The 20,907-nt window shown below is 37.9% G+C and overlaps 1 protein-coding gene across 9 annotated transcripts in view; it reads right to left on the bottom strand.

Annotated features, from left to right (window-relative positions):
- PDE10A (phosphodiesterase 10A) overlaps window positions 1-20,907 on the bottom strand; it is a 362,722-nt gene that overhangs the window by 162,630 nt on the left and 179,185 nt on the right. Inside the window, exon 1 of one of the 9 annotated variants that reach the window (XM_030929476.1) lies at window positions 17,335-17,687. The exons of the other annotated variants lie outside the window; for them this stretch is intronic. The gene's annotated coding sequence lies outside the window, so the exon portion shown is untranslated. Of the gene's footprint in view, window positions 1-17,334; window positions 17,688-20,907 lie in introns of those variants that run through there. 9 annotated transcript variants of the gene reach the window in all.

The following is a 20,907-nucleotide window of genomic DNA, read 5'->3' as shown; positions in this document are numbered from 1 at the left end:
ACAGTTTTGGTAAGCCCAAAGTCCTAGCCGAAATGAGTAAAAGACAGACAACACTGTAGAGCTTCTTTGAAAAGGGGGAAGACCTAATCATGAGAAAACAGAAGACTCTAAGACTGCCAACGAAAAGAAAGCTGTATTTAAAAGAAAATACCAAGTCCTATTTAAATTATCGGTTCACTGCATAATCTATGGGTGATGCAAATTCTCCAAGTCCACTTTGTATATGTGGTGACCAGCTATCCAAGGAAGCCACGAAACCTTCAAAACTGCATTGCCACATGGAGACCAAGTACCCTGCATTAAAAGACAAGCCTGGCTGGGTGCAGTGGCTCATGCCTGTAATCCCAGCACTTTGGGAGGCCAAGGTGGGCAGATCACGAGGTCAGATCAAGACCATCCTGGCTGACACGGTGAAACCCCATCTCCACTAGAAATACAAAAAATTAGCTGGGCATGGTGGCACACACCTGTAATCCCAGCTACTTGGGAGGCTGAGGGAGGAGAATCACTTGAACCCAGGAGGCAGAGGTTGCAGTGAGCCGAGATGGCGCCACTGCACTCCAGCCTGGACAATAGAGCGAGACTCCGTCTCAAAAAAAAAAAAAAAAAAAAAAAGACAAGCCTTTGGAGTTTTCAAAAAAAAATTTTTAAATGTGGACACCAAGAACACAGGCAATTATTGAAGGCGACCAACTTCATCAAATGCGTCTACACTGAGAGCTTTTTTTTTTTGAGCTAGAGTTTCACTCTTGTTGCCCAGGCTGGAGTGCAATGATGCAATCTCAGCTCACTGCAACCTCTGCCTCCCAGGTTCAAGCAATTCTCCTGCCTCAGCCTCCCGAGTAGCTGGGACTACAGGTGCCCACCACCATGTCTGACCAATGTTTTGTATTTTTAGTAGAGACGGGGTTTCATCATGTTGGCCAGGCTGTTCTCGAACTCCTGACCTCAGATGATCCACCCACCTTGGCCTCCCAAAGTGCAGGGATTACAGGCATGAGCTACTGCACCTGGCCAAGAGCATCATTCTTAGTGGCTAACCACGTTGCTGAAGCTAAGAGACCCTTTATTGTTGGTGAAGAGTTGATCCTGCCTGCTACTAAGGACATCTGCTGGGAACTTTTAAGAGAGGCTGCAGTTCAAAAGGTAGCAGGTGTTCCTCTTTCGGCTAGCACCATAACTAGATGAATTAGTGAGATAGCAGAGGATACTGAGACACAACTGTAAAAGGAGATTAATGAATCACCGTGGCACACAATCCAGGTTGACGAGTCTACCAATGTTGACAGCAAGGCAACCATGCTTGTTAATGTGTGATATATTTTTCAGGGGGATGTGCAGGAAGATATGTTATGTGCACTTTTGTTGCCAGCCAACACCACAGCTGCAGAACTATTCTAGTCTGTGAATGATTACATATCAGAAAAACTAAATTGGTCATTTTGTGTTGGTATACACATGGACAGAGCAGCTGCCATGACTGGACGGCTTTCTGGTTTCACTACTCAGGTCAAACAGGTCACTTCCATATATAAGTACCACGCACTAACCGACTGTGCCACTGGAGTTCCTTAGGTTGCTTCTGAATGTTAGTCTACGCACTGTGTCATCCATAGGGAAATGCTGGCTAGCTGAAAAATGTCACGTGGACTTAACAATGTTTAGCAGAATGTGATTAAAATTATCAACCACATTAAAGTACATGCCCTTAACTCAACGTCTGTTCGCACAGCTCTGTGAGGAGATGGACGCAGAACACACACACCTTCTCATACACGGAAGTGAAATGCTTTCTAAAGGTAGATTTCTGGCCAGAGTTTTTGAAACCACTCCAGAGATTTCTTTTAGAAAAAAAGTCACCATTGGCAGCACATTTCAGTGACATAAAATGGGCTGCAAAACTTGCTTACTTGTGTGACCTATTTAACCTGTTCAACGAACTCAATCTGTCACTTCAGGGGAGAATGACAGCTGTGTTCAAGTCAGCAAATAAAGCGGCTGCATTCAAAACCAAACTGGAATTACAGGCGTGACGAGGGAACACTGGGATTTCTGACATGTTTCAAACATTAGCAGAGACTCTGAAAGAGACAGAGCCAGGGCCTTCTTTCCCCCAGCTGACGCAGGATCACCACCTCAGCTTTCAGGAGAGCTTGAGCGATACTTCCCAACCACAAAAGAACCCCGAACTGGGAAGGAATGAATCCGCAACCCACTTGTGAATAAGCCTGGTGAATCGACTGTCTGTGCTAGAAGAGGATCAGCTGCTTGAGATGGCAAATGACAGTGGCTTTAAAAATATGTTTGAGACAACTTCAAATCTCCATATGTTCTGGATGAAAGTCCAGGTGGAATATCCTGAGGTTGCCACAGAAGCACTGAAAAGCCTGCTTCCATGTCCAACAATCTGTCTTTGTGAAGCAGGGTTTTCTGCAGTGACAGCGACCACAACAAGATTACAGAGTAGCCTGGACATAAGTGACACACTTCAGGTGTCACTGTCTCCCGTCACCCCCAGATGGGACTGTCTAGTTGAAGGAAAACAAGCTCAGGGCTTCCACTAATTCTATATCATGGTGAGTTGTATCATTATTTCATTACATAATACAACGTAATAATAATATAAATAAAACGCACAACAAATGTAACATGCTTGAATCATCCTGAAACCACCCCCTTCGACCAGTCTGTGGAACAACTGTCTTCCGCAAAACTGGTCCCTGGTGCCAAAAGTTTGGGAAACGCTGGTTTAGAGCATGGACTAAGGTATGAAGCCCAGACCTGCAGTCACTAGTGACATTACTTTGGACAAGGTACCTAACTTCTGCCACCTTACAAGTTCAAAGTGAAATAAGTTAACAAAATAAATTGTTACCGAAAAAGATCATCCTCCCCCAGCCCAAAGACCGTTTCAAGGTAAGAGAGAGGGAATACGGCCCCTTCCCACTCGTGCAGTTCATGACTCCTTGCAGATCGTACAGGAATTTCAGGTTAAGAACCCACAGGGTAGAATGTTCCCTTTTCCCTGTACACTTCCAGCACACACTCACAGTTGAAGTGCCAGAACAGCACTTCACTCAGATCAGCAATGAAGCTCTCTTTGAAATAAAAGGTTAGAGGAACATGGAAAAGAAAAATATTGCCATGAATACCAAATTTTGAGGTACTGATGAAGAACAAATTGGCAAAAAAGAAAGAAGAAAGAAAGAAAGAAAGAAAGAAAGAAAGAGAGAGAGAGAGAGAGAGAGAGAGAGAGAAGAAAGAAAGAAAGAAAGAAAGAAAGAAAGAAAGAAAGAAAGAAAGAAAGAAAGAAAGAAAGAAAGAAAGAAAGAAAGAAAGAGAAAGAAAAAAGGTCCAGAGGAGACTAATTTTCATGCAGCATAGGGTTTTTGTAAACAGGTGTTTATTCAACAAATATTTACTGAGGGACCACTGCGTGCCAGGAACTTATCTCTGATCTCGATAAGCTTGCATTCCAGTGGGATGAATAAATTAGGAAATGAAGAGATGAAATAATTTCAGAAAATAAATATCTATGCTTGTTAAAGAGAAATTTAATTTTTAGAGAAAGATAAAGCATCTTTGATCCAAACCTCATTTTAATACTTTTTAAAAGCCTTAGCAAGAACAGTCTACAGGAAAAAAAGGCGCTAAGGGGATTTCATAGTAAGCACACCACTCACAGCAAGAACTTAATAGTGTAGCTTTCATGGTAAGAAGCTAATTTTAAATATTTTTAAATCAAAATCTGGGAAAATGGTGAATAGGAGGCAGGCCTAACTTGCCGCTCCCATTCGGGTGGACAGAGCAGCCTGTGTAAACCTACATCGTGAACTTTTGCTCCAAGAACTACCACAGGAACACCCCAGGCAAGCCTAGAGAATCCACAGACCCTTTGTAGGAGGTGGATTGCAGCTGCAGGCTCCGTGGGACAGCTGAGGAACTGTGGGTTCACTTGCTTTCTCAGATGGAGGCTTGTACCCTGGGCTAAGTTCTCAGCCCTGCTCACTAGCTGTCTGGAAATAAACTCAGTGTGTTGGGGGGCATGGTGCGTGTGAGACCAGCCTTTTGGGCTGCAGGCCACATGGGAGCTGGGTGAGGCCTGTGGCTGCCGGCTTTACCCACTTTTCTGGTGACCTATATGTGATAGCAGAGGTCCCCTGGGAACATAACTCCATTGGTCTAGGAACCACACCCCTGTCCCCTACAGCAGTCACAGCAAGCCCTGACCAAGGAGAGTCTGAGATCAGACATGCCTAACCCTGCCTCCACCTGATGGTTTTTCTCTACCTGCCCTGGTGGCCAAAGTCAAAGCCCACCCTGCCCACCAATGGAGAAACAAGAACATTCACCCACAGGCGACCCTAGGGCAAGCTTGTCTTCTCCCTATACAACCTCAGCTGATGCACTATTGACAGTGCCACCTCCTGGCTGGAGAAGAACCAACACAAAACCAGCACACTAAACAAAAACACAATCGAGGACCCTCAGAGTCCATTTCACTCCCTGCTACCTCCACTGGAGCAGGTGCTGGTATCCACGGCTGAAAGACCTAAAGACAGATCACATCACAGGACTCACTGCACACACTCCCCAGTGACAAGCTGGAGCCCAGTAGTTCTGCTGTGTGGCTAGATCCAGAAGAGAAATAACAATTGTTGCAGTTCGGCTCTCAGGCGGCCCCATTCCTAGGGGAAGGGGAAGAAAATCACATCAAGGGGGCACCCCATGGGACAAAATAATCTGAACAGCAGCCCTTGAGTCCCAGACCTTCTCTCTGACATAGTCTACCCAAATGAGAAGGAACTAGAGAAACAATTCTGGTAATATGACAAAACAAGGTTCTTTGACACCCCCAAAAGATCACACCAGCTCAACAGCAATGGAGCTTAAAGCAAGATATAATCTCTGAATTGCCAGAAAAAGAATTCAGGTCGACTATTAAGCTAATTAAGGAGGCACCAGAGAAAGGTGAAATCCAACTTAAAGAAATAAAAAAAAATGACATAGGATATCAAAGGAAAAATCTCCAGTGAAATACAGAGCATAACTAAAAAAAAAAAAAAAAAAAAAAAAAAAAAATCACAACTTCTGGAAATGAAGGAGACACTTAGAAAACTGCAAAATGCACTGGAAAATCACAGCAATAGAATCAAACAAATAGAAGAACTTCAGAACTCAAACACAAGACTTTCAAATTAACCCAATCTAACCAAGGCAAAGAAAAAAAGAACTTAAAAAACGAACAAAGCTTCCAAGAAATTTAAAATTATGTTAAACAACCACATCTAAGAATAACTGGTGTTACTGAGGAAGAAAATAAATCTAAAAGTTTGGAAAACATATTTGAGGGAACAATTGAAGAAAACTTCCCCAGCCTTGCTAGAGATCTAGACATCCAAATACAAGAAGGTCAAAGAACACCTGAGACATTCACCGCAAAAAGATCATTGCCGAGGCACATAGTCATCAGATTATCTAGAGTCAAGATGAAGGAAACAATCACAAGAGTTGTGAGGCAAAAGCAGCAGGTAACCTATAAAGAAAAACTTGTCAGACTAACAGCAGATTTCTCAGCAGAAACCCTACAGGCCATAAGGCAATGGGATTCTATCTTTAGCCTCCTTAAACAATCAAAACAATTATCAGCCAAGATTTTTGTATCTAGTGAAATTAAGCTTCAAAAACGAAGGAAAGATAACGACTTTTTCAGACAAACAAATGCCAAGAGAATTTGCCACTACCAAGCCAGCACTATGAGAACTGCTGTTAATAAAAGAAATCTTGAAACAAATCCTCAAAACACACCAAAATAGAACCTCTCTAAAGCCTAATCCTCAGAGGACCTATAAAACGACAACACAATGAAAAATACCCAAGGTATTCAATAAATAGCAGGATGAATACAATAGTACCTCATATCTCAATACTAACATTGAATGTAAATGGCCTAAATGTTCCACTTAAAAAGATACAGAGTGGCAGAATGGGTAAGAATTCACCAACCAAGGCCACACATGGTGGTTCATGCTACTTTGGGACTCTGAGGCAGGTGGATCATTTGAGGACGGGAGTTCAAGACCAGCCTGGCCAACATGGGGAAACCCCATGTCTACTAAAAATACAAAAATTAGCTGGGTGTGGTGGCATATACCTGTAATCTCAGCTACTCAAGAGGCCGAGGCATAAGAATTCCTTAAACCCGGGAAGTAGAGGCTGCAGTGAGCCAAGATCACACCACTGAACTCCATCCTGGGGGACAGAGCAAGACCCAGTCTCCAAAAAATTTGAAAATACATTCACCAACCAAATATCTAATGTTTTCAAGAGACTCACCTGACTCATAAGAACTCACATAAACTTAAAGTAAAGGGGTGGAAAAAGATATTACGTGCAAATGGACACTAAAAGCGAGTGGCAGGAGTAGATATTCTTACATCAGACAAGACAAACTTTAAAGCAATAGCAGTTAAGAAAGACAAAGAGGGACATTATATAATGATAAAAGAACTAGTCCAACAGAAAAATATCACAATCCTAAATATAGATGGACCTAACACTGGAGCGCCCAAATTTATAAAAGACCTAAGAAATGAGATAGATAGCAACACAATAATAGTGGCGGACTTCAATACTCCACTGACAGCACTCAACAGGTCATCAAGACAGAAAGTCAACAAAGAAACAATGGACTTACCTCATACCCTACAACAAATGGACTTAACAGATATTTACAGAACATCCTACCCAACAACTGCAGAATATACACTCTATTCATCGGCACATGGAACATTCTCCAAGACAGACTGTAAGATAGGCCACCAAACAAATCTCAGCAAATTTAAGAAAATCAAAATTATAGCAAGGACTCTCTCAGACAACAGTGGAATAAAATTGGAAATCAACTTCTAAAGGAACCCTCAAAATCAGACAAATACACAGAAGTTAAATAACTGTGAATGAATGATCATTGGGTTTGAACTACACTATAATAGTGACACAATCTATCAAAACCTCTAGGATACAGAAAAAACGGTACTAAGAGAAAAGTGTACAGCATTAAGTGCCTACATCAAGAAGTCTGAAAGAGCACAGGTAGACAGTCTAAGGTCACACCTCAAGGAGCTAGAGAAACAAGAACAAAACAAACCCAAACCCAGCAGAAGAAAAGAAATAAGCAAGATCAGAGCAGAACTAAATGAACTGAAACAAACCAAAAAAGTACAAAGATAAATGAAACAAAGAGGTGGTTATTTGAAAAGATAAATAGGATTGAGAGACCATTAGCAAGATTAACCAAGAAAAGAAGAGAGAAGATCCAAATAAGCTCAATAAGAAACAAAATGTGAGCTATTACAAACACCACCACACAAATACAAAAGATTATTCAGGGCTACTGTGAACATCTTTATGTGCATAAACTAGAAAACCTAGAGGAGATGGATAAATTCCTGGAAATATATAACCTTCCATGATTAAACCAGGAAGAAATAGAAATTCTGAACAGATTAATAACAAGCAGCAAGACTGAAATGGTAATTAAAAAGTTACCAACAAAAAAGTCCAGGACCAAATGGATTCACAGCTGAATTCTATCAGACATTCAAAGAATTGGTACCAATCCTGTTGACACTATTCCACAAGATAGAGAAAGAGGGAATCCTCCCTAAATCATTCTATGAAGCCAGTATCACCCTGACACCAAACCCAGGAAAAAACTTAACAACCAAAAAAAATAAAACTATAGACAAATATCCCTGGTGAACACAGATGCAAAAGTCCTAGCTAACCAAATCCAACAGCATGTTAAAAAGATAATCCTCCATGATCAAGTGGGTTTCATACCAGGGATGCAGGGATGGTTTAGCATTCACAAGTCAATAAATGTGACACACCACACAAACAGAATCAAAAACAAAAATCATACGATCAACTCAATAGATGCAGAGAAACTATTTGACAAAACAGCATCCCATTATGATTAAAACCCTCAGCAAAACTGACATAGAAGGGACATAACTTAAGGTAATAAAAGCCATCTACGGCAAACCCACAGCCAACATTCTACTGAATGTGAATAACTGAAAGCATTCCCTCTGAGAACTGGAACAAGACAAGGATGCCCACTTTCACCAGTTCTATTCAACACAGTACTGGACGTCCTAGCCAGAGAAATCAAACAAGAGAAAGAAAGGGCATCTAAACTGGTAAAGAAGAAGTCAAACTGTCACTGTTTGATGATGACATGATCACATACCTAGAAAACCCTAAAGACTCATCCAAAAAGCTCCTAAAACTGGTAAATGAATTCAGCAAAGTTTCAGGATATAAAAATAATATACACAAATCAGTAGCCCTGCTATACACCAACAGCGACCAAGCTGAAAATCACATCAAGAACTCAGCCCCTTTTACAATAGCTGCAAAAAAATAAAATACTTAGGAATATACTTAACCATGGAGGTGAAAGACTGCTACATGGAAAAGTACAAAACACTGCTGAAAGAAATCATAGACAATATAAACACATCCCATGCTCATGGATGGGTAGAATCAAAACTGTGAAAATAACCAGACTGCCAAAAGTAATCTACAAATTCAATGCACTTCCCATCAAAATACCACCATCATCCTTCACAGAACTAGAAAAAAAAATCCTAAAATTCATATGGAACCAAAAAAGAGCCCACATAGCCAAAGAAAGGCTAAGCAAAAAGAACAAATCTAGAGGCATCACATTACCCAACTTCAAACTATACTATAAGGCCAAAGTCATCAAAACAGCATGGTACTGGTATAAAAATAGGCATACAGACCAATGCAAACAGAACAGAGAACCAATAAATAAGGCCATATACTGTCAACTGATTTTTGACAAAGCAAACAAAAACATAAAGTGGGGAAAGAACACCCTATTCAACAAATGGTGCTGGGATAATTGTAGAAGAATGAAACTGGATCCTCATCTCTCACGTTACACAAAAATCAACTCAAGATGGAATCAAAGACTTAAATCTAAGACCTGAAATCATAAAAATTCTAGAAGATAACATCAGAAAAACCCTTCTAGACACACTGGCTTAGGCAAAGACTTCATGACCAAAAACCCAAAAGCAAAAATGCCACAAAAGCAAAGATAGATGGGACTTCCTTGCTTCTGCATCACAAAAGAAATAATCAGCAGAGTAAAAAGACAACACATGGAGTGAGAGAAAATCTTTGCAATCTGTACATCTGAGAAAGGACTAATATTCAGAATCTACAAGGAAACTCAAATCAGCAAGAAAAAAAGCAATCCCATCAAAAAGTGGGCTAAGGACATGAATAGACAATTCTCAAAAGAAGATACACAAATGGCCAAAAAAACCTATGAAAAAATACTCAACATCACTAATCACCAGGGAACTACAAATCAAAACCACAATGAGATGCCACCTTACCGCTGCAAGAATGGCCATAAAAAAATAAAAAAATCATTGATGTTGGAGTGGATGTGGTGGAAACGGAATGCTCTTACACTGTTGATGGGAATTGAAACTAGTACGACCTCTATGGAAAACAGTGTGGGGATTCATGAAAGAAATAAGTAGATCTACCATTTGATCTACCAATCCCATTCCTGGGTATTTACCCAGAGGAAAAGAAATCATTATAGAAAAAAGATACTTGTACATGCATGTTTACAGCAGCACAATTTACAGTTGCAAAAATATTGAACCAGCCCAAATGTTCAGCAATCAATGAGTAGATAAAGAAAATATGGGATGTGTGCATGTGTGTATGTGTGTAATACACACAACAAACATAGTATTCCATGGTGTGTGCATATATATATATACACACACACATATAATTAACAAAGACGAAATCCAGAATAAAGAAAACTGATCATTTAATGCCTATATTAGAAATTAATATTGAAAACCACATTTTGCATTCCAAATTCTAAATTGTGATTTTCATATGAACTAGGTACAAAGTTCCTGAGAATGGGTTTTGAACAATTTCTCTCTAATTGACTGATCATTTCCTTGAGGTTTAACATAAGGTCATTTTTACTAAATCTTCCATGAATAAGTAGCCTGCTTTCTGTGCTCATTCCATTGGATGAGAAAAGAAATCTAAGTAACACACTGGTACTATGGAGACCTTTGTGACTGACTTCACTGCACCTCTATCCTTCAACACTATCCATCTCAATTTGTCTTTCAGACTGTAGTTATTATTAGCCAGGATGGTCTCAATCTCCTGACCTTGTGATCCGCCCGCCTCGGCCTCCCAAAGTGCTGGGATTATAGGCGTGAGCTACCGCGCCTGGCCAGTTATTTTAATATTTCTAAGTGAAGCACACCTATCTTCTCTTTATGGGAGATAAGTATTTCCAGGAACATTCATTTTTTATATACATCTGTATTTTAGGAGTTGAAGCAGCACATTCAACCTCCCCCACCCATTTCTAGCATCTCTAACAATTATGCAATCTTAACAATTTATCCACAAGTATTTACCAAAAGTTCTACTTCATGCCAGACACTGAATAAATGTCTCCATTGGCCCAATCAGACTGAAGAAAATGACTTAAATTTCATGGTTTTGAGAGAACCACAAACAAGAAAGCTTTTCGGACCTAGCCAGTGGTGGCAGCCACGTTATAATCACGAGGGCATCAACCTGAAATCAACAACAACACAGCAAGGAAGACAGAGGGGAGACAGGAGGGGAAAGGGGGAAGAGAGGGAGAGGGGTTGGAGAGGAAAGGGAGAGAGAAAGGGATGGGAAGGAGAAAAAGAGGGAGGGGAAAGACATGAGAAATTGAGTCTTCAGAGACATTTCCAGCCAAATTAATCAGCCAACCTCAAAGCCTGCCTTGCTTAGGGACTTTTTAAATATGCAAGATAGCTAATTTCCCTATGAAGTCAATTTTACCAGGTAAAATTAAAAACACTCAAAAGAGCATTTTTTAAAATGCAACAAAATGTTATGAGGATATTACTTTTACATTATTAAATTAATACATTGTTATTTAAAATAAAATCTTGTAGAAAACTCTCATTCTTACAAAATAATAAATTCCTTTGCTCTAATCTGGTTTGGCTCTATTGATCCAACTGGAATACACAACACATAAGGCTCTTTTCACTCCAATAAGGCTGGTTTCACTACACTCTCAAATATGTTTTACTCACTATTAACTCAAAGTCCTTTTATCTTCCAACAAATATTTACTGAGTACCTACTAAGTGCCTGTCACAGTTCTTTATGTTTACAATATCTTGGAGAATAAAAAAGAGACAATAATCCTTGTCTTCAGGAAGTTGTATTCTAAACGCAGGTGACTGTCAATAAACTTGATAAATAACTACATCATACAGCAAGTTGGAAACGTTTGGTTGGGAGAATGCAGACCAGGATAAGGGGAATCAGAAGGCAATAAGGGAAGAGGATAGGGAGCAGGATGCGGTATAAAAAAGTGTGGTTGCAGCAGTCTCCTGGAGAAGGTAAGCTAAAATAAACAAAACAGCCACCCAGGAAAAAACTCCAAGCAGAGGGCTCAGCCTGCACAAAGACGTTGAGACGCAAGTGTGCCTGCCATACTCCTGCCACAGAAGATGACCCCGTTATTTCCAAATACTAAGTCCTTCAAGACTCAGCTCAACTTCTAGTCTGAGAGGGCCTCTCAAGAGCAATAAGCCCACTGATCTCTCTTCTTTCAGAACTTTTCTATGTTCTTTTCCTGTTAGGAAAGCAGAATATGACAGAAATAAGGAAGACAGGTTTGGAGTTAATAGATCTGTTTTCAAATCTTAGCTTCACTTCCCAACCATACATGGGTTTCTTTACCTTTCCAAATTTGCCTACCTTGTTTTTAAAATGAGATGATTTAGGATGATGTTAGGATTAAATGAGATATGGATAATTCTGACACAGAGAGAATGCTCAATAAATTGTTTTGTTCCTGTCCATTCAATTTAACATTAACTCTCTTCTGCCTTCCACTGATAGCTGGACACACGTGAAGGACTTAACTTCTTAACTAAATATAAATTTCTTGACAATAAGAGACCACATCTAATATTTCTTTTATATTACTGAAAAATAAAATCATTCCAAAATGATTCTGTGATGATTAAGACACTGATAATAATGTTTCTGCATACAGAACATTTTTATTTGGTCACGAAAAGAGTGCTAAAATGCTAGAAATTGCTACTTTGACCAGAGGTTTAAAATCTCTTTGTCAAACTATTAAATATGGTTTCCAAAATCAGTTTGCTTTATCTTCATTCTTACTACATATGTTTTAAGCATCAAAAGCTAGGCATTTGTGGAAGAACATGAGTCATGTAACCAAGAACCGGAGTACCATGTTAACTGATCTGCGCTAATAAACTTGCTACTTTGCAGAGTTACTGATGACAACATGTGAAATAAACTACAAATCACTGTATGGTTGGAAGATAAAAAGAACTACATACTTGTGATTTTTTTTGTCAGAAATAAAAAATGGGGGTCACATATAAGTTCACAAGCCATATCAAAAAAAAAAAAGGAAAAGCAATCATTTTCTTCTCTGAGAGATTGTAATGATTTTTAATAACTTGTTGTAATCACATTTTCTGACATACAATGTTGTAGTATAATATTTCGTACTTAATTATATATAAACAGAATGACACCATCCCATCACCATCAGCATCAGTGACATTAACATGAAGCTTTCCAATTCCATAAATGGAAAGTGAGGACTTAAAAAGCCACAGTGTGAACCACAGGTGTTCTTCTCTTATAGAAAATGTAACAACTTGCAAAGTACCTCCCTTTTATTTCATTTTAGAGACAGGAGAAGTATCAATATCTATACTAGCATAACTACTATTTACATAAGATGATATAGTTTTCTCTCATATCTAAAAGAAAAGATCATGTGTAAATTGGATTTCACTTATCAAGGACATAAAAGCAAAGTTCAAGGAAGTCCTCATAATACAGTCATGTAATATATATGTTACTCTTCTTTTCCGCAGTTTACTTCATAGAACTTAGTTAGCTCTAAATGATCTAGAACTGTGTTGATTCTGTAACTTGAACCTAGATGCTACCAGGACCAAGAGCAAATGCAACCAACCTTAAGGTTTCACCATCAGAAACCTCAGCAAAATCTACCCCAGAGAGGCCAAGACACGAAATTTTTTCCTATAGTTATCTGAATATATCTGCCGATACATTAAGAGCTGCTGAAATATATAAACATATCTATGATCATGACATTTGCTGACATTTGAGGGATTATTCACTGCCTTAACTTGGATATTCAATAATACCTCAAAATTCATAGTGTCAAGTGGCTATTTATAAACAGCTAAGAGACTTTAGAATTATGAATGAAAATTTACTAAGCCTTCCTAAAACTCTTACAATGTTTTGTGCCTCTTTAGAAGCATTTTTATTATGTTGCTTTAGTATTGAGGATGTGGGGAAATGAGAAGTCCAAAGCCTTCTTACTGTATTTATAACAATTTAGGCCAGGCACTGTGGATCACACCTGTAATCCTAGCACTTTGGGAACTAGGATAGGAGGATAGCTTGAGATCAGGAGTTCGAAACCAGGTGCAGCAACATAATGAGACCCCGTGTCTACAAAAATTAAAAAATAGCCAGGCACAGTGGCATGTGCCTGTAGTCCTGGCTACTCAAGTGGCTGAGGCAGTAGGCTATGGCAGGAGGATCACTTGAGCCTAGGAGCTCAAGGCTGCAGGATCACTTGAGCCTAGGAGTTCAAGGCTGCAGGGAGTCACGATCCTGTCACTGTACTCCAGACTGGGTGACAGAGTAAGACCCTGTCTCAAAAAAAAAAAAAAAAAAAAAAATCAGTTAACAGTAAGGGTTTAGCATCAAAGTGTGACCTGGTACTTTTCTGAGGTTGGAAAAAAAATCCCAGAATGTATTGTTCACCTCCAGATTCTAGCAATTCTCTGAGGTGTACAAGATTCCATGAAATTTGGCTATCACATATTACTCTATCAGCAGAGATCCTAACTGGAAAGTGTTCACAGTATAAGATCGTGGCACTAAAAGGAATATAAACATTAAGAACTCAGAATGAGGTTTAAAGTTGTTGACTAAATTTTCTCATTTTGAATAATAAGCTGGGTCATGTGCTGTAAAAGTTCCTAGCTATCTGAAAATCAATTAACTTACTTTTGAAAATGCTTTTGTTATTATCAGAGTCCATGATTACTCTAACGACTACTAACTTCATTTGTACATCTTAGAACTCCTCTTCTAAAACTGTTCAAAGGAAAAATTAAAATAGCAGCTTTATTATATCTGCAGGTAGTAGTTTCACATTCATTCCACTTATTTGACATTAGATCAAATGTGCACTAGATAGAATAAATTTATAATATTAAGTCTCTTCTTGGTTTCTGTGAACACTGAAAATTACGAGACCAGAGTACTTTTCATTAAAAAAAAAAAAAAAAATTCTTAATGTCCGCAGATAGGTAAAGATAATGAGTGGTTCTCTCTCTGCTTCAGACCATCTGACAAAGCAGACATACGAAAAAAAGCCAAGGGGAAGAGTCTGATCAGGTCAACTGCAGCCAGGGGGAACAGTCTGATCAGGCCAACAGCAGCCAAGGGACAAGCAGCAGAGGAGGAGGTTGTTTACTCCATGGCAGTGAAGCACGATCCTGCCTCAAGTACACTTACATCTCCAGAAGGAATGCAGCCTCACTACAAAATACTACAAAATACACACATGTACACTGGACTATGTTTTATTTATTATCAATACCACTCAAAGAAATAAGAAGCCAGCAAATGCTTAGAGCCCTTGAGACAGATACTAGCTAATAAAGACTAGAAATAGAAAAAAAATGAATAGTCTACGATGTTCAGCAATGTGGCTGAATTGTGTGTTAACACACAATCCAACTTCTTCAACATTTCTTTTGTATCAGTTAGGCAATTATAGCTCATAGACAATTCTGTATTAAGACATTTTACCTAATTTAAAACTATTAGCAGCTTACAGCGATGATCAATGAAGGTTCATTTCCCTTTGTCTATAGTTTGAAATAAGTGACAAAACTTTATACTTTTATAAAAGGCAATTTTATCCATACGCTGAAAGAAAACTAACTATATATAGTATTAAAAACAATGTTCCACTTTTGCTTATGAAGGATTAACTGCTACAGAAATTGCCTTCTAGTAATAAACAACTTTAGAAAATCAGAAGAAAATACGTGAAATGAAAGGTTTTAGACACTGAACACAAGGCAATGCAAGACAGTGATCCTAGTGATTTAAACACATAGGAAAAAAAAAAGTCAATGTTCACTTAGGACAAAAGCTCATAGCAAACTAAAATTTAAGGGGATTTCCTTAACATGGTAAAGGAATCTATAGAAAATCTACAGGTAGCATCACACCTAATGGTGTAAGATTAAATAAATGCTTTCTTACCAAGATGGAGAACAAGGCAAGAGAATCTGCTCTCCACGCTCCTATTCGACAACATACAACTGTATTTCTACCATGCTGAATATGCAAATTATATTCAACATTATTCAATATTCTCACCACTATCCTTTTCAGTAAAATTTTAAAAACTGTATATACATACACACACACATACATACAAATTACATATATTTAACATTATATATAATAGGTATTATGTATCCAACATAGATCAAAAAGGAAAAAAAAAAAAAACAACAACTATTCAGAGATGGCATGATCACCTAGGTAAAAAGTCCTGAGGAGGCCAGGTGCGGTGGCTCACGCCTGTAATCCCAGCACTTTGGGAGGCCAAGGCGGGCGGATCACGAGGTCGGGAGATTGAGACCATCCTGGCTAACATGGTGAAACCCTCTCTCTACTAAAAATACAAAAAAAAAAAAAAAAAAGTCCTGAGGAATCTACAAAAAACTACTAGAATGAATATGTGAGTTTAGTAAGGTCACAAAATGCATGGTAAGAGAACTTCAAATCCTAAATAAATAGTTAAGTATATCCTGTTTAAGGATCAGAATTGTTATCAATTTTCCCCAACTTGATCTGTAGAGTAAATACAGGCAATTCAAAATCTCAACAGGCTTTCTGCCAAACTTGACAAGGTATCTGTAAAATGTATATGGTAATGTAAATGACCCAGATGAGCAGTTCATTTTTTGAAAATAAATAAGTTGCAGAAGTTATGCTACATTCCAAGACTTCCTACACAGCTACATTAATCAAAACAGTGTGGTACTGACATAATGAGAGACATGCAAATCAATGAACCGAAACAGAATGTAGAAATAGACATATGCATGTATGTGAATTTAGGCAAAGATACCAAAGTGATTCAATGAAAACAGGATAAGCTTTTTCAACAAATGGTGCTGGAAGAAATGGACATTCATAAACAAATTAACCTTAACCCTTACCTCACATGATATATAAAGATTAACGTGAAATAAACAGATGAACACATAAGGGTGAAAACTGTAAAATGTATATAAGAAAATAGGAGAATATATTGAGTTAGGCAATGATTTCCTACAGTAGACACAAAATACACAAATCATCAAAGAAAAAATTGATAAAACAGACTTTATCAAATTTAAAAACTTTGGCTCTTCAAGAGACACTGTTAAGAAAATAAAAGCCACAGACTGGGAGAAAGTATTTTCAAAATATGTATCTGGCAAAAGACCTATAATTAAAATACATAAAGTTTTCTTACAACTCAATACTAAGAGGATGAAGACTCAAATTTACAAAGCAGCAAAAGATTTGAATAGATTCTTCACAAATGAAGATATAGGAATGAAAAACTCATTAAAATGTTTAATATTTTTAGTTATTAGGAAAATCCAAATTATAACAAAAAGAGATATTACCGAGTATCCGTTAGAATAGAGAAAATTAAAAGAATGTGAAGCAATGGGATTTTACAGTACATTGTTACACGTGTGGCATATCTGAACAAAGGGATACTACGGAGCCACGAAAATGAAGAATGTACCGAAACACACAACCACCTCTGCAAATCCCACAACCATCATGCTAAGTGAGAGAAAGCAGACGCAAATGGCTTCACACTACATGAGTGTCTTTACAGGAAATTCTACAAACTATAATGGCAAAAGGCAGATCAGAGGTTGCCAGGAACTAAAGGAGGGTGTAGGGTGTAGGAGGGAACATTACCTGCAGAGAGGTATATAGGGACTTTCTGAGATGACAGAAACGTTGATTGGGATGGTGGTTACAGGATAGTATACATGCATCAAAACTCATTAAACTATACACTTGATCAGATTTATTGTGTGTAAATTATACCTCTATAAAGCTGATTAAACAAAGAAACAAGAAAAGTATGTCTTCTCCTTAGGCTTGAACTCGATGGGAAGCAAGCCCCATGATTTCTTTCTTCCACTCTTGGCTTGGGTTTCCATTCAAGATCCCATCTTGCCCAGGGTGTGCTCCTGGACCCACGCTTCAACACCAGCTGAGGGCAGCAGCAGGAGAGATGTTCACGTGTCCTTCATGCCGTAAAATTCTTTTCACAGCCACAAACAACCTCAAGGTTATTTCTCCACATTTACTAAGAACTTTTCAACGTGACTAATATTATTCCTTCCTCTTAAAACCACCTCGAATTATTCTGCACAGCATCAACATCCACATGGAAGAATGCGGGGGGCTGGATGGCAAGCAAACCAATGCAGTCTGCACAGGGAACGATGGAGTTGTTCTGGCAATAAGGAGTTTTCAGCAAAACTTAAGGGGCCAGCAGGAAGAACAAGAGTTCACGCAGAGGCCTGTTGGGCAAGGACAGCCACAGGTCTCTGCCCATCAAGAAATAACAGGCCTGGGAAACTTGGCACTAGATTCAATAAGAACCCAGAGAATCAACCTTGAAAAGCCAAAGCCTCCTTTTCTTCACTACTATGACGCTCCCTAAGTTTCCCAATCTATCCACCTGTTCACTGGAACAAAGAAAAGTTAGAAAGAAGCCGTTAAAGACAGGAACTCTTAGACCAACCAACTCTGGAAAATAGTTTGGTACTTTCTGAAATCCTAGTTTTAGATATTTACCCAAGACTAAGTATCTAAAAGACCAAGTATCCAAAAGAAATGAACTTAATGCAAAAAAAAATAAGTAACTGAAAGATCTTTATGGATAAGATGGTTTTCCACTAACAGTGGGAAATATAACCCAAAAGCAGAATAAGATTAGGTAATAAAATTATGTTATTTTGCATATCCAAGTCAATCTTGCTACTGTATTTCCACAAAGAAAGCCAAAACTATTGCCATAAAATTCTTTTTTTGGCATTTGTTAATTATAATCAATTACAAAAGTGAATTAAACATTTATTTGCGGAAAAGGCTATATAATTCAAAAGCACTGCTACTTGTGGCTCTCTAAAAATCTATAAAACTGATGACAGGGAGTAATTCTAGAATCCTACCAAGTAGACATATAACCTTTATATGTCTTTTTTTATATATATAAAATTGTTTTTTATATATATAAATTTTATATATATAAAATTTATATATATAAATTTTATATATATAAAAAAATTTTATATATATAAAATTTATATATATAAACAATTATAGCCTAAGGAGGAATAACTTTTTTAGAATACCATTTTGGAAAATTTGAGAAGATAACCACTAAAGAGAGAAAAGAGGTCATGTGGTTAAAGTAAAATGCATTAGAGTTCAGTATCATGATGATTTATTTAAACTATATTATAGATTTATTAAATACATATATTAAATACATATATATTTAATGTATCTAATAAATCTATACTATATTTTATATATAGTATATATTTAATAGATTTATTAAAAGTATAAAAAAACCATGATAGCATTAAATATTCAGAATTGTTTAAAAATAAATTCCAGCATCATTAACTTAGATAAATGACTGAACATTCTTCATCTCTAGCATGATCCCGGCCCAATATGCTGAGGTCTCTAAGACTCACTACGGTTCTCCAGCACAGCTGTAGCCACAACAACAGCTTCTTGGGGTTCAAGTCAATGTGCTTAGAGACAGTCATTCATTTACTATCAGAAAATCTAAAGCTTTTGGTACTGAACACTGTGATTTAAATTTTGCAACTGATTTTTCAAATGTTTCTCAATAGGACTAGCTTTTATTTCCAAGTAAGACTTTACGTGGAAACCTCATATATTAAATAGATTAAAAGAAATACGGTGGCAGATATCATAATTGGCTTAACATACATTCCAACCTCCTCTGGGAGCTCCCTTTTGTTCCGCTTAGGCTGGAAAGCTAAAAACTACATTTTCAGATTTCCTAGCATCTTATCAGGTACTACTACTAAGGTGAGACTGAATTCAGAACTGAGTTAAGTGGGAAGAAAGCAGGGCCTGCGGTTCCCACTTTCCTGAGGAGTATCAATCCACAGCCACCAGACTCCTGGGCTTCCTACAGACAAGGAGCAACTTCCGCAGTCACAGCCAATGATGTGAAATTCTGAGGCCTGAAAGCTTCTCTTCGTAGCTCTGCCTAGAGATGATCCCTCGAGTCCTTCTAATGATTTTGTGAGTCACTTAATGTGTTTCTTTCTACCTTCCATTGTTTTCTATTACCTATAACCAAACCCAAAGATAAGTGTTTTACTACTAAAAATTTACTTTAAATGTTATAAATTATGAAACATCTCATGATAAAGCCAACAAATAATAAAAAATACATTGCCTCACAAATTCAAAAAAAAGGTTCAAATATATTTACAAATTTTCTTCTTTAAAAGTTAAATCAATAAATATATAACTACTCACATTTCTTATAACAAGAAACATCCAAACATACAATAAGCCAACCACTGTGTGTCATTTTGTGATTAAATATACACTGATTCAACTTTCAAATAAAATGATGATGAGAGTCAAAATATTACTAAGATGATATTTTAAAAGAAGTTCAAATAAATATGCAGCTAGGTCACTATAAGCTTTGCCTGAGTTCTGCATACAAATGAGTTGAACTGACAGTACAAAGTTAATCGGTCGGTGGTCTCCAACATATTAAAACTTGGTATAATTAAATACGTCTGTTGTCTTATTATAGTTAAAACTGCCCAAAACTATTTTGGGGGCCTAAATTATTTTGAGGCAAAGCCATAGACCTTCTCTCAGAGAAAACAATATACATTTTAAAAATCTTATATATAGGCCGGGCGCGGTGGCTCAAGCCTGTAATCCCAGCACTTCGGGAGGCCGAGACGGGTGGATCATGAGGTCAGGAGATCGAGACCATCCTGGCTAACACGGTGAAACCCCGTCTCTACTAAAAAATACAAAAAACTAGCCGGGCGAGGTGGCGGGCGCCTGTAATCCCAGCTACTCGGGAGGCTGAGGCAGGAGAATGGCATGAACCCGGGAGGTGGAGCTTGCAGTGAGCTGAGATCGTGCCACTGCACTTCAGCCTGGGCGACAGAGCGAGACTCCATCTCAAAAAAAAAAAAAAAAAAAAATCTTATATATAATCTCAGAAGGATCACATGAACTCCAGTTTGATTTCACCATGATCAGGTCACAAATTGGTTGCATTGAAAAGCTGATCAGTACACAAAGCATTTTAAATTCTGAATTCTAAGAAAAAAAACCATAAAATTCTTCAAATATTCTAAAAGTAACACACATAAATATATAAACAATAAAACAATACCAAATATGTAGTGAAAAAAATAATACTACTTCTCTTATTTTTCAATTGTATTTTCTAAGTCTACACTGCCTCCACTCATGGTAGCCACTGGCAGCCAGTGTTCCTGTTGGGGAATGTCTTTTCCCACTTTTTTCCATTCCCATATTAACATAACTATATAAGTACTTTTTTGTTTTTTTTCCCCCCCACTG

This window comes from Rhinopithecus roxellana, chromosome 4 (assembly GCF_007565055.1).
Source record: "Rhinopithecus roxellana isolate Shanxi Qingling chromosome 4, ASM756505v1, whole genome shotgun sequence".
Taxonomy (NCBI): domain Eukaryota; kingdom Metazoa; phylum Chordata; class Mammalia; order Primates; family Cercopithecidae; genus Rhinopithecus; species Rhinopithecus roxellana.
This window is presented reverse-complemented; position numbering and strand designations above follow the sequence as displayed.